Here is a 13,030-nt window from a genome sequence, read left to right as displayed (position 1 = left end):
GCATAAGGCCCCGATCAACATCATGCGCCAACTCACTATCTATAGAGGCATGGACACCACATCAAAGGGTCCCGCCACTTCCTGAGGTGACAGTACCAATTCCTCTGGCATCACCAGAGGCGCTGGTAACTGGCCCCTAGCTGAATCAGCAGGATGTACTGCCCTAGTTTGGCCTAACCCAACCTGAGAGATGTCTGGAACGGCCACCCAAAGGTCCAGCTCCTCTGAGTCCCCTGATGAGGACAGTTTCCCAGCAAGGGGCTATCAGGACGAACAACAATTGAAGAGTCTCGCTGTATTCGAGTCTTCAAAGAACAGTGCACGTGCCAAATCCTACCCAGATCATCCGCGGGTGCAACAGAATACACAGACCCCCCATCTTTTGGTGCCCGCACAACCTGATACACCACTGAGCTCCACAGGTCCTGGATTTTATGACGGCCTCTCACGGTATGATCCCGGAGATAAACCAGTTGACCCTCCCTTAGTGGTGCATCACGAACGTGTTGGTCATGCTGTTTCTTACAGCGTTCAGCAGCAGCCTTCAAGCGCTTCCATGCCCCCTCAAATGCCACATGCATCCTGGCTCAATGCTCTACCATCCACTCATGAACTCCACCCTCACCAGGTTCCTGGACCCTACCCAACAGGAAATCAACAGGGAGTCTCGGTTCTTGACCAAACATCAAGAGATACGGAGACTCATCAGTAGCCTGGTGAGGAGTGGTGTTATAGCAGAACAAAATCTGAAAAAGGCAAGCTTCCCAATCCCTTTTCCTGGAAGCAGGCAGAGTACGCAAAAGGTTATGAAGGGTTCGATTGAACCATTCACACTGGCCATTACCCGCTGGGTGATAGGATGTAGTACGAGATTTTCCAATCCCATAAAACCCGCAGATTTGTTTCATGAGGACAGACTCAAAATTCCGACCCTGGTCGGAATGAATACGACCCGGGACCCCAAATCTAAAAAAACACTCTGTAACCAAAACCTGTACTACTGTCTCCGCCCGCTGGTCTCTAGTTGGGACAGCCAATATATATTTACTGAACACATCTGTTAAAACTAAGACATTCTCATGTCGAGAACAAGAAGGCTCAAGCATCGGAAAATCAACAGCCAAGATCTCATTTGGCTTGGAAGCTAGGACATGACCCATAAAGCCCCGGGCAAGCGGTTGGGTGTCTTTAGCCAGTTGACATCTCTCGCATTCCCTACACCACTGTGCCACCTCAGCTGACATCCCTGGCCAATAACACCGCTGACGTTTTAAAGACACAGTTAAAATCAACTGTAACACCTCCTCACCTCCATCAGGGCGTGACACACGGCGATAAAGGACCCCATCCTTTTTCAAGAACCGATCCCATTGTCGAAGCAAAGTCAAAACCGACTTGGGGAGTTGTCGGCACTCCGCAAAACTAGGAAGTAACCCCTTCTCCCAAAATGCCAAAACCCTCCCAATATCAGGATCTGCCTCCTGTAAAGAATTCAAATCCGCCAAGGAGAAACTGGGCAACGCTGTAACCACTGCTTGGTTCACCTGCACTAGCGGTTCCACCTCCACTGCCTGCCTCACCTCTGCTGGAATAACCGTCCCCAGTAAGAAACTCTCCCGCCTCTCCTGACAAAACTGATTCTGTCTAGATAGGGCGTCAGCATTCCGGTTGCACCTCCCAGAATGATACCAGACCTCAAAATCAAAGGAGGCCAACTGGGCAGCCCAACGTTGCTCAGTAGCTCCCAGTTTAGCTGATGTCAGGTGGCTAAGGGGATTATTATCAGTATAGACAATGCACCTCTGACCCAGCAGGTACTCCCTAAACTTCTCGGCCATTGCCCACTTGAGCGCCACAAATTCCAATTTCATGGAACTATAGTTGGTCATGTTGCGCTCAGTGGGCCTAAGACCGCGGCTAGCATAAGCGATGGGGCGCACCTTACCCCCTTGCTCCTGCGAGAGGACTGCACCCAGCCCACTATGGCTAGCATCCACCTCCAGAATAAAGGGCCGGGAGAAGTCTGCATATGCCAACACTGGGGCAGAAGAGAGCCTACTCTTTAATCCCTCAAAGCTCACCTGACACTGCTCGGTCCAAGCCTCAGAGAAGCCCTGATCGGTTTGCTTTCTGGGTCCCGAACCAGCACACACCACAACCAGCTTATGCAGGGGGCCCGCCAATTTGGCGAACCCTTCCACAAAGTGGCGATAATAGCTGGCAAAACCCAGAAATAAACGCAACTCTGCCACATTAGATGGATGGTGCCAATCAGCCACGGCCTCTATCTTTGCGGGGTCGGTTGATACCCCTTCAGCCGATATCACGTGGCCCAAATACTTCACCTCTCTTTGGAAAAACGCACACTTGCTTAACTTAACCTTAAGTCCTTCATGCTCCAACCGACTCAGAACTACCTCCAGACGCTCCAAATGTTGATCTATGGAGGTAGAAAATACTACCACATCATCCAGGTATAAAAGCAAGGATTGACACTGTTGGTCCCTGAACAGCCGCTCCATTAACCTCTGAAAGGTACCTGGAGCGTTACATAGGCTCCTTAAACCGATCTTTCTCCATGATTGGAACCTGATTATACCCACTGGCCAAATCAAGGTTCGAAAACCAACGTGCACCACTCAAGGAATCCAGGGATTCATCAATTCGGGGCAGAGGGAACGCGTCCTTCCTAGTTCTGGCATTAAGTTGACGGTAGTCAACGCACATGTGCAGACTACCGTCTTTCTTTTTAACCAGCACAATCGGTGAAGCATATGGACTACAACTTGCTCGAATGATCTCAGCCTCGAGTAACTGATTGATGTGGGCCTTTACCACCTCATACTCTGATGGGGGTATCCGCCGGAAACGCTGTCGAATAGGAGTCTCGTCTACCAAAGGAATATCATGAGAAATTAAATTGGTACAACCCAAGTCTCCCTCCTGGGCAGAGAACTCTGATTGAAACTTGTGGAGTGAAGCCCTTACCTGCCTCTGCTCTGCCTCTAACAAACTTGACAAATTCACTGCCTCAACTTGCTCCTGCATAGTAAGTCCCACCTCTGCATTCTGAGCACCCACAACAGCCACCACCGGCTGAACCTCAGTCACACCTGTGGGCAAACTCACCACATAAAGATTATTCAGCGTGCCAATTGTGGAACGAGAATAAAGCAGGACATCAGTAACTCCAGCATTAACCACTGGTATATAAGCCGTCCTTTGGTTAACTTGAACTACGGACAGGTAGGACAACAACCCAGCAGGCAAACCAGAATCAGGAGGCTCAAAGAGTACAGTTCCACTTGAGTATTCATCAGAGCAAGTTGCGGGGACAAACTTAAACATGCCCCTCTGGAATGCGACAAGACCTACGGCCCCAAACCTGAACCTTACCAATCCGATTTACACTAGTTACGGTGTTAACGTCACAACAATGTTGAAATGCCTGAAATAAAAATTTTGGAGCTTTTGACACGTTTGGCAAATCGAAAAGAGCGGGGCCATGCAGCCCAAAGAGCTCCTGGTAGCATCATTTCAAAACATTCATTCCGAGAATCCCCGAAATCTGATCACACAAGCCACCAGGAGGGTCTTTGACAACAAGCACCCCACAGTTTGAAATAACTTGGCCAGAGAGCTCGATATCTAGTTCCATGTAACCAAGATAAGGGATAGAGAGGCCATTGGCGGCACGAAGCTGTAACCATTGACATGACCTAAGCCGCTCCTGACCCCAGGGTTCAAAATGCTGCAAAAAACAGCTTTCTGTAATTGTGGAGACCATCGACCCGGTATCAACCAAACAGGGCACTGGCACTCCACCTACAGAGATAACAAGATGAGGACAAGATGACATTAAGCGAGACACTGGAACCGAACCTTCTGACAGAACGGAGCCGATAGAATCCCCAACCGGTGGGCACTAGTTTTCCGAATGCGCAAGAGTGGAAAGCTGCTCACCCCCAGCACAAGGCATGACGGCATGACGGAATGCGGAATGCGCTGGGGAACCCGCGCCCCATCGCACTCTCGAGCAAAATGGCCTGGCCTGGCCTCTGACACCTCCTACAAATTACAGGCCCATTACATAAGGTTCGACTACGCATTTCTGAACCCTGCAATCGAGCGAAACCTTGCGTGAGCAGATTTAACTGTTATTGCTGTGCCTTCAGCATTTCTCTCAAGTCACCCAATTCGGATGTTTGAGATAAACTACGAGCCCCCACCCGTGAATCTCCATGAACACCATACTGAGTTCCATGCGCCAACGGAACAGATAAACTTCGGGCCCTCGCACCCCCTGGTATCCCTTCCTGCTCCCATCATAAAGCTTCGCTTTGCACCTCTAACAAAGTGGAATTAGGCTGTCGGCGCACAAGCTGTTTAAGCTCCTGTCTCAAAATGCTATCATTAACATATTCAAGAAATTGATCACGTAGCACAATTTCAGTGTTTACCATTGCATTTGGCGACTGTTGCTTAACCTTCTGCTGGAGACTCATCAAGGCGAGGGAAAACTCCAAAAGGGTTTCCCCCTCTTTCTGCCTCCGGGAGAAGAAAGCTTCCTGCAAGGCTACATATGATAATGAACATCCATACAACTCACGCAGTGTCCTAATAATTTTCTCAGGATCCCCACACTCCTCATCTGAACGATATCGTATCTCTTCTCGTGCCTCCCCCTCTAAATGATCAAAAAGAAAAAAGGCCTGTTCCGCAGGGGATAAATAACGGGCTCTCATACATGCTTTAGCTTCTTCAACCCATTCACTAATATCCACCCCGGGCTTCCCACTAAATTTTGGGCACCTACTATCTTTAGGTACAAACACAAACCTGTCAGTTACTGGAGTATTGGTACCAGGCAGTTGTGACAGAGTTAAAAAGTATATGTTTAATTATATTTCAATAAGTAGATAGAAAAGTTAATAAATCTGTAAAATATGGGAAGTGTTCTATAGTCAGGATATGCTGAATTTGTTTAAAAATGTTTATAAAATGCAGATAAGTTATCTAAATAATAATTTTGGGTTAATCGGTGATCAATTAGTTTGGCACAATAAGGTGTGCAATCTATTAGTCAGGCCTTGTCTTGTTAAACACTAGGGGGAGAGCTCGCGGTATTTCTCCATTACACAAAGTTTGCGGTGGAGAAACATCGTTGAGTGAATGTGCTTAATCATCTTCCCCTTTTCAGGTATTCATTTTATTTCTTTGTTAATATAGTATGCGTTGATAGTAAATGATGTTTTAAGAGTGTGCAGATGTCATTACAAAGCCTGTGCTGTCCAGCTATCATCCATCTTCACATTGATCTTCAACAGATCACTAGAGCTGTGTGAAGTCCCCTCCTGCATCAAATGTTCCACCATCATCCCTGTACCCAAGAAACCAAAAATCACAGGACTTAATGACTACAGACCTGTTGCTTTAACATCTGTGGTCATGAAGTAATTTGAGAGACTGGTGTTGGCCCACCTGAAGGACATTACTGGACCCTTGCTGGACCCCCTACAGTTTGCTTACCGAGCAAACAGATCTGTGGATGATGCAGTTAAAATTCTGGAAGTTTAATGCCTACAAAAACGGCTGGTAAGGGACTACAACGAACTACATCCCGGGTCTGATACGTCATGGACCCAGATAAACCCCGCCCTCGGGAACATGTAAGGAAGGGGGCGAGGCCATGCTGTGCTGCTTTAGAGAAGAGGAAGAGTAAACTAGGGGTGCGCGTAAAAATCTATTAATATATGAATCGTGATTCTGTCTTCTAACGATTCTAATGGATTCACAAGTTTCAAAATCAATGTTCTAAAACAGCCTTTCTTAATACTGTTCCTCGCATCCCCCTGCTCTGCATCTCTCTCTCTCTCTCTCTCTCTCATTCAGATCGTCAGATCAGCTCCAACAAACTGTTCCAATTATACATTTTCACATAGCAATGAGAAGCGTTATACATGGACGCGTGTGCGGTTGCTGTACTGTATTAAAGCTTTAATCAGAATAAAACCGCATATTAAAAGCTAACATAAGCAGTAGCATAATAACAGCGTATCTAAAAGCATGAGACAACAAACAAACATACCATTAAGAGCTGTACTTGCACAGGTTCTGCCCGATCCTCTTCACTAATATCCTCTGCGTCTCAATCGGGCTCAAATTGATAAGCAATATAGACGACGCCATTGTTTACAATACAACCGGAGCACATGCCGCTGAGCTGAGGGGCGGGACATTTAGCGGGACATAACGCACGCTCGGCGGTTTAGTGAATCACAACACACTGAGCCACCTAACCAATCAGAGCTCATCACATATTTCTGAGGGAGGGGCTTCATAAAAACAGGAAAAAATCTAGGCGTTTGTCAGAGAAGGGAAGGAGCGGTGTGGAATAAAGGTAAATTATATGAAAAATAATGCGTTTTTTAAAAAAACGAAGCATGAACACATGTTAGACTGCACCCCATAAACACAATCAAGCCTAGAAAAAAAAACAGTAAACCACCCCTTTAATAAAAAAATCTTACATATTTTGCCTTTAATTCCATTATTCCCAGACGTAGAATAGTCATGCAGATAAAGTAACCAATAAAGTGCACAAGCCACATAATTGTTGCAAAGCAAGGCCTCATCAAGTGTAGCAAATCAAGGCTACATTTGATGAAAAACTTAAAGGTGCAGTAGGAGATCTTGGAAAATGGTAACTTTAGCCTGATAGCACTGAAAGCGAACATCCCACCCTCCCTGCAATTGCCGTCTAAAGCCCCTGCACACCAGAGACAACATTACTACAACAGGCTATATCAGCAGTTTCCAATTCGAAGCGAGTGTATATGTTCCATACAAAGGGCATTAAAGTGTGCGAGACATTTAAATAGTATTTATTTACAGAGGTATATTATGTCACACTTCACACTTCTCTAGTAAGTTTCGTCTGTGTGAGAAGATGCTGTGCAGCGCAAATCCGTGAATGAATGTTCCCGAAGTGAAGTAAAATTCAACGGATTTCCCCTGCTCAGGGAGTAGGAAGCAAAGAACACTGTGTAGGGAGCATGTCAATCGGAACACAGTTCATGCAGGTAGCTCTCTTTTAACGAGCTGGTTATCTGAATCGGGTGTGTTAACTAAGGGAGACATGCAAAATATGCAGAGCCGGGGCGCGAGGACTGGAATTGGGAAGCGCTGGGCTACATCATGTGTCATTCACCGGTGAGAAAACTTTATAGTACAGTTAGTAAAAGTACTACAATACCAGGAAGTATCCTGTCTGCACGAACAGGGTGCACAGAGGTATGCAAATACATACGTTGACAGGCAGGTAGGAAAGTCAATAAAAACGCTCGGACCGAGCATTTTGATTGGACGAACATTTCTTGGTCCTACGCCTTCCACAGAATATATAAATACAGATAAATACATTTAGACCACTTAACTTAATGATTACTATCGGAATGTGAAGAGACTTTCAACCAGCATAACAAAAAATTTCTGAAGACAATCACCTATTGTACCTTTAATGTAATGGGGGAATATGTTGCACTGTATGTTGCCTTTTGTCGACTGAAAAAGAAAAAATGCAGCAAAGGATACATCAAATACTTTCATACATACTCATTCTCAATCTAAGTCTCTCATGCATGTTATGTACTGATGCTTCTGTTGTGATGGGGAAAAAAAAAATCATTTTTATTTCACAGGGTCAGAATCTGAGATCTCTCACACTCAAACCCCCTCAACCATTGTCTGATCCACTGTCTGATCCATCTGACCCATAAAAATCCCACACTGATGGTGATACATATAAGGAATAAGTTATCAAATAAAACAGGAACAAAAATAATGTCCAAATGATAGCAAGACAGAGAGTTTAAACTTCAGGCTATTCAATGCATGAAGTATTTGAGCAAACATTACTGAATACGTACTGAAATATACTTCAAAACGAGATCAAATTAATTAATGTGACTTACCATATAAACAAGTGTGTTCTGAAGTTCACTTTCACAATCCAGTTGCATCCTTCAAAAGATACATTAGTACTTCAAAAATGAACAACTGTAACTGTTACATATGCATAAATTTGTTGTATTGAATTATTATTCTTTTTTTTTTTATTAAAGTATTACATTTAAATAAACGCACCTGTTACAGGAAACTTTTTTTTCACAGGCTTCAGCGAGCTCGTCTGTCAACATGCGAACATCGCAAAGAGGTAATCTTTTAAAGGGGCCATACTCATAATTTCTTGACATATTGACAGCGTTATTGTATTTGAGACCAGACTCGCCGATATTTAAGACCACACATTTTCATGGTCTTCTGCTGCGTTCAAGTCCTCCTGGGACATTCCTGCGTATGTGTTGACAAGTCCTAATAATGACGTCAGGTGCATTCAAGTCACTTTGGTCTGACCAAGATGCTTCTATATCTACATAAAATTCAACGATTTTTTAAAAGTCTACATGACAAAATTATGAATAAAGAATGTGCATTATTGTTTTTTGCTTTCTTTCTGTTTTTATTAAATTTATGAAGGTGATGTAAACTGAATCATTATGTTCTATGGTAATTATACAATAATATATGTATATGTAACTTATATAGTTTTTTTTTTTTTAACATTACAAAAAAATAATAATTTTATTAATTTCAACAAATTCACTGTCAATACAGACACTGCATATCTATAGTCTTTGGCTGCATTCATTGTATCTGACACGTTTTCTCACTGATACGCCCCCAACTCAGAAACTCTGGGCTTAAAGAAAATTTTGAGTTCGTAACAACGACTTTGTGATGGCGTTCATTTGCGTTCAACTTGTAAATACAATCTATCCGACATGACTTGAACGCACCATTTGTCTTGTCTCGAGCTGTAGCCACCTCAGCAGAACTGAACAACTCATCTCTTTCTCTGTACGACTAATTATAGCACGACATAAATATAAATGAACATCAGAAGGTATGCTGAAAGATATACATGCAGTGCTGAAAGTTAATGAAATGTATCAGCTTTCATGTAATAGTCAAATGTCAAGACATGTAAAGGCATCATAATATCCAAGTAAATATTCACAGCTTGTTAGTTAAAATGAATAAATAACTCTAGAAAGGAGCATTTTGCCAACCATATGCACTATGCATATGCATTGTACATTTATTTAAACTGTTAGTTATGTCTTTTTATATGTATATTTAAATAATTATGTCATGAAAAAAGCATTCATGAAAACTACCTTTTGTGCAACTTTAATGTTTGCATAAAAGTCCAATTTTGTTGGCGGGCTGATTATTAGCCTATAGAGCAATTTAAGGGCTCTGTTTTTTGTTTTGTTTATCTTTAACAATGTAGTAATGTACCAAATGGGACAGTTTCCTGTATCGTTTACTATCTATCTATCTATCTATCTATCTATCTATCTATTTTATTTTTCTTATTGTTAGAGTAAGCATTTTTATCTTATGTTGTGAAACAGCTGAACCAAGGAGTTTTAATGTCTACAGAAGAACTTCTCTTCTAGGTTTACAACAAGCTGGAGACAAGTGGTGACAACAACACCTGGAGTCATTAAATTGTGACATTCAGATGAAAAATCTGGTGAGGGAGATCTTACCTAAGAGTATATGGAGATCTTACCTAGGAGAATGAGTTTCAGGTGAAAAGGGTCATGCAACGATTTACGATCTGAGATTGCAGTTGCAGAGGAAGGAATGAGATGTACCGTTGAGAGTCATCGGCATAGTAGTGGTAAAGAAGCTCTGTGATTGGATGATGGTTTTGAGCAATCCGGTGCTGACGGAGAAGAGAAGGAGTTCAAGTACTGATTCCTGTGGTACTTCAGTGAAGGGTGTGAGCTTTTCCAGATGACTTGCTAGGACATATTATCGAGGTTAGATATAAACCTGGAAAGGGTGGTTGCACATTATTTGGTGAGAAGCTGGAGTATGTTCTCGTCTGAATCTCAAATGAGGTTAGTAACAGAGAAGGTGAAGTGATCATGTGGTGGGGAATGTCAGGGGTGTTAGAGAATGAGTTTTTTAAAAGTGGGTCATAAAGTCCTTATATGCAGTGAGTGTGAATGGCGGAGAAGTTGTATGGGGGGATAGAGAGGGTGACAGAAACTGCACATAGACTGTGTGCTAATTTAATTTCTCTTCTGTCTGTGCAACTGACAAAAATAAAAGACTAACACGCAAATAAAGACACATGCTCGCTAAATATTTTTAGTCAGTGCACAGTTTCATTGTAAAGTCAGATTTTATGATATCCTTCCTAGTCATTCTGGATGCTTAATACTTCCCACATAAATCTTGTCAAGGAGCCTTGGTCAACTAATGGCTAATAGGGAAAAAAAGACTTGCAGGGTGAATGTGGTCAACATTACAGTTGAGATTGAAGAGATAGAGCTGATCCTGTCCATATTGTGCAAAACTCATTATATCTGCAAGAAATGTTGTGTACAGTGAGCTGTGTATGTTATTAGTACCCATGAGGTCATTGCACAACTCTCCAGAGTGTGGCAAGCAAGTCAGTTCATACATCATCTTGGTGCTCTTGCAGTTCACAGGACCTGTAATTTGTCAATTCTATTAATTTAACAATGTTAAAATATAATAAAACACCTGCTGTACAGCTTTAGAGCAAGACTGCTTTGACCAGTTTTACATGAGGGCTAATTGTCATAAGGAGATAAACATTGATAATAATTTACTGCACAACACCATTGCTATTTCAGGTATATGCATATACTAAAACTCCTCTCTGACTAATGGTCAGTTTCAGTAATGATCAACAGATCAAAAGAATCTTCCTCATTTTCAGTTATAGGGTCATACATTTATTTACAATAAATCAAATCAAACATAATTATACAGAGTTATTGGTAACACTTTAGAATAGGGAACACATATTCACTATTAACTATGGCTTTTCCCTCAATAAAATTCCTAATTTGCTGCTTATTAATAGTTAGGTAGTTGTTAAGTTTAGATATTGGGTATAGGATTAGGGATGTAGAATAAGGTCATGTAGAATAAGGCATTAATATGTGCTTAATTACTACTAATAAATGGCTAATATTCTAGTAATATGCATGCCAATAAGCAACTAGTTAAGAGACCCTAAAATAAAGTGTTACCGTTATTTATTTTCACATTTACATATGATTTTGTGTTAAGAAGACAACTGATTGAATAAAATATGTTATGCAACAGTCTGTATTTATTGGATGCTCCTAGCTTGACTGGTAGATTTAGTAGATGTGTTTCTATATCTTGATTGGTAGAAAATGACACTATCAATACCAAGACCATGTCTTTGATTCTCCAAATCTTGAATGTGGTATAAATCTTTGTATAAAAGCCTGTGCCAAATGCATAAATGTAACCTTTATAGTCTTAAGTCTGTGCAGATAAGTCTCCATCATCTGCACACTGGCCGCTGCAGTTTTTCCCCATTATTTTTTGCAACTCTGCTCAAGCTCACTCAGGTTACATGGAAATCCACCCATAAATTCTCATTTGGATTGAGATCTGGACTCCAGGACATTAAAATAGTTGTTTTTAAGCCTTTCTTGTGTAGGTTTGTTCTCTATGCTAGGGGGTCATTGGCGTGCAGGAACACAAATCAGGTTTTCCTCCAGGATTTCCCTGTATTTTACTGCATTCATTTATTTACGCTTTACCCTAACAAGCCTTCCAGGCCCTTCTGCAGAAAAGCATCCACCACCATGCTTCACTGTGAGGATGTTGTGTTTCTGATGATGTGAAGTGTTTGACGTATATAACGATGGCCAAAAAGCTCAATTTTGGTCTGGTCGGGTTTCCAGAGAATCTTCCTCCAGCTGGTCTCCCACATACCTTCTGGCGAAACAGTAGACGAGATGTCATCTGACATTATTTTTACAGTGAATTCTCATTGCCACTCTCCCATAAAGCTGTAACTAGTGAAGAACCCAGACAGCAGCATTGCATTCACAGTCTCTCCAGTCTCAGCCACTGAAGATTGTAACTCCTTCAGAGCTGTCTCTTGGTGGCGCCCCTCAGCAGTCTCCATCTTCAGCTTTTGAGGAAGGTCTGTTCTAGACAGATTTACAGCTGTGCCATACTTTCATTTTGTAATTTCTTTATTGATTTAACTGTACTCCAAGGAATATTGAGTGACTTGGATATCTTCTGGTATCCACCCCTTGCCTTATGCTTTTCAATTGCTTTTTAGTTTTTATTTTATCCCTTCATGATCCTGCCACAATATTGACTAACCAGAAGTTTCGGATCAAATTGTATTTATGCTACAAAAAAAAAAAAAAAAACAGAACCCCCTTGACAACACACAACTGATCTGCTATCTATTTATGCGATTTCTAAGATCATTCGGCTGTAACCATTCAGATGATATAGACAATTATGTTGGGTGAATACTTTCAAAACTTTCTATTTCGGATTATACTTTTTAGATGGCTTTGTAGACTATGATTCACTGTCATATTTGTAAAATAACAAAACATGTCCAAGGTTGAACTGTCTAATTTTTATTTATGAATAGTGTCTTTTTGGGTGTAAAAGGTGCCATTTCAGCCATATTTTTAACTTCAACTACACGTCATAACTGAAAAACCCAGCTTGCGTCAGCCAACCATATATTTTTTTTTTCTAGGTTTCTGATTGGCCTAATAAAAATTCAGTTTACAAAGCCAATGTCTGTCACAGAGGAATGTTATTTCTCAGGACACTTATTTCAGTGATATATGTCATGTGGTAGGGACATTATATGCATCGATTATATTCTGTGAAAAAACAAAAAAAAAAAAACACACTTTTAGAGTTTATTATATTAAGAAATGTATTTTCATCACGTCTTTATGTGTTTTCCATATCATCATCTTTGATCATCTGTTTTGTTTGCTTTGTCATATAGTCTGTTGTCTCTATTAAAGCCTGTCTTTCATCTGAAAAAAAATGTTATATAACTGTATCTGATTCAATTAAGTTATACATTTTATTTGCATGTTTTAACTCTAATAAGATG

This window comes from Onychostoma macrolepis, chromosome 14, assembly GCF_012432095.1.
Source record: "Onychostoma macrolepis isolate SWU-2019 chromosome 14, ASM1243209v1, whole genome shotgun sequence".
NCBI lineage: Eukaryota > Metazoa > Chordata > Actinopteri > Cypriniformes > Cyprinidae > Onychostoma > Onychostoma macrolepis.
This window is presented reverse-complemented; position numbering follows the sequence as displayed.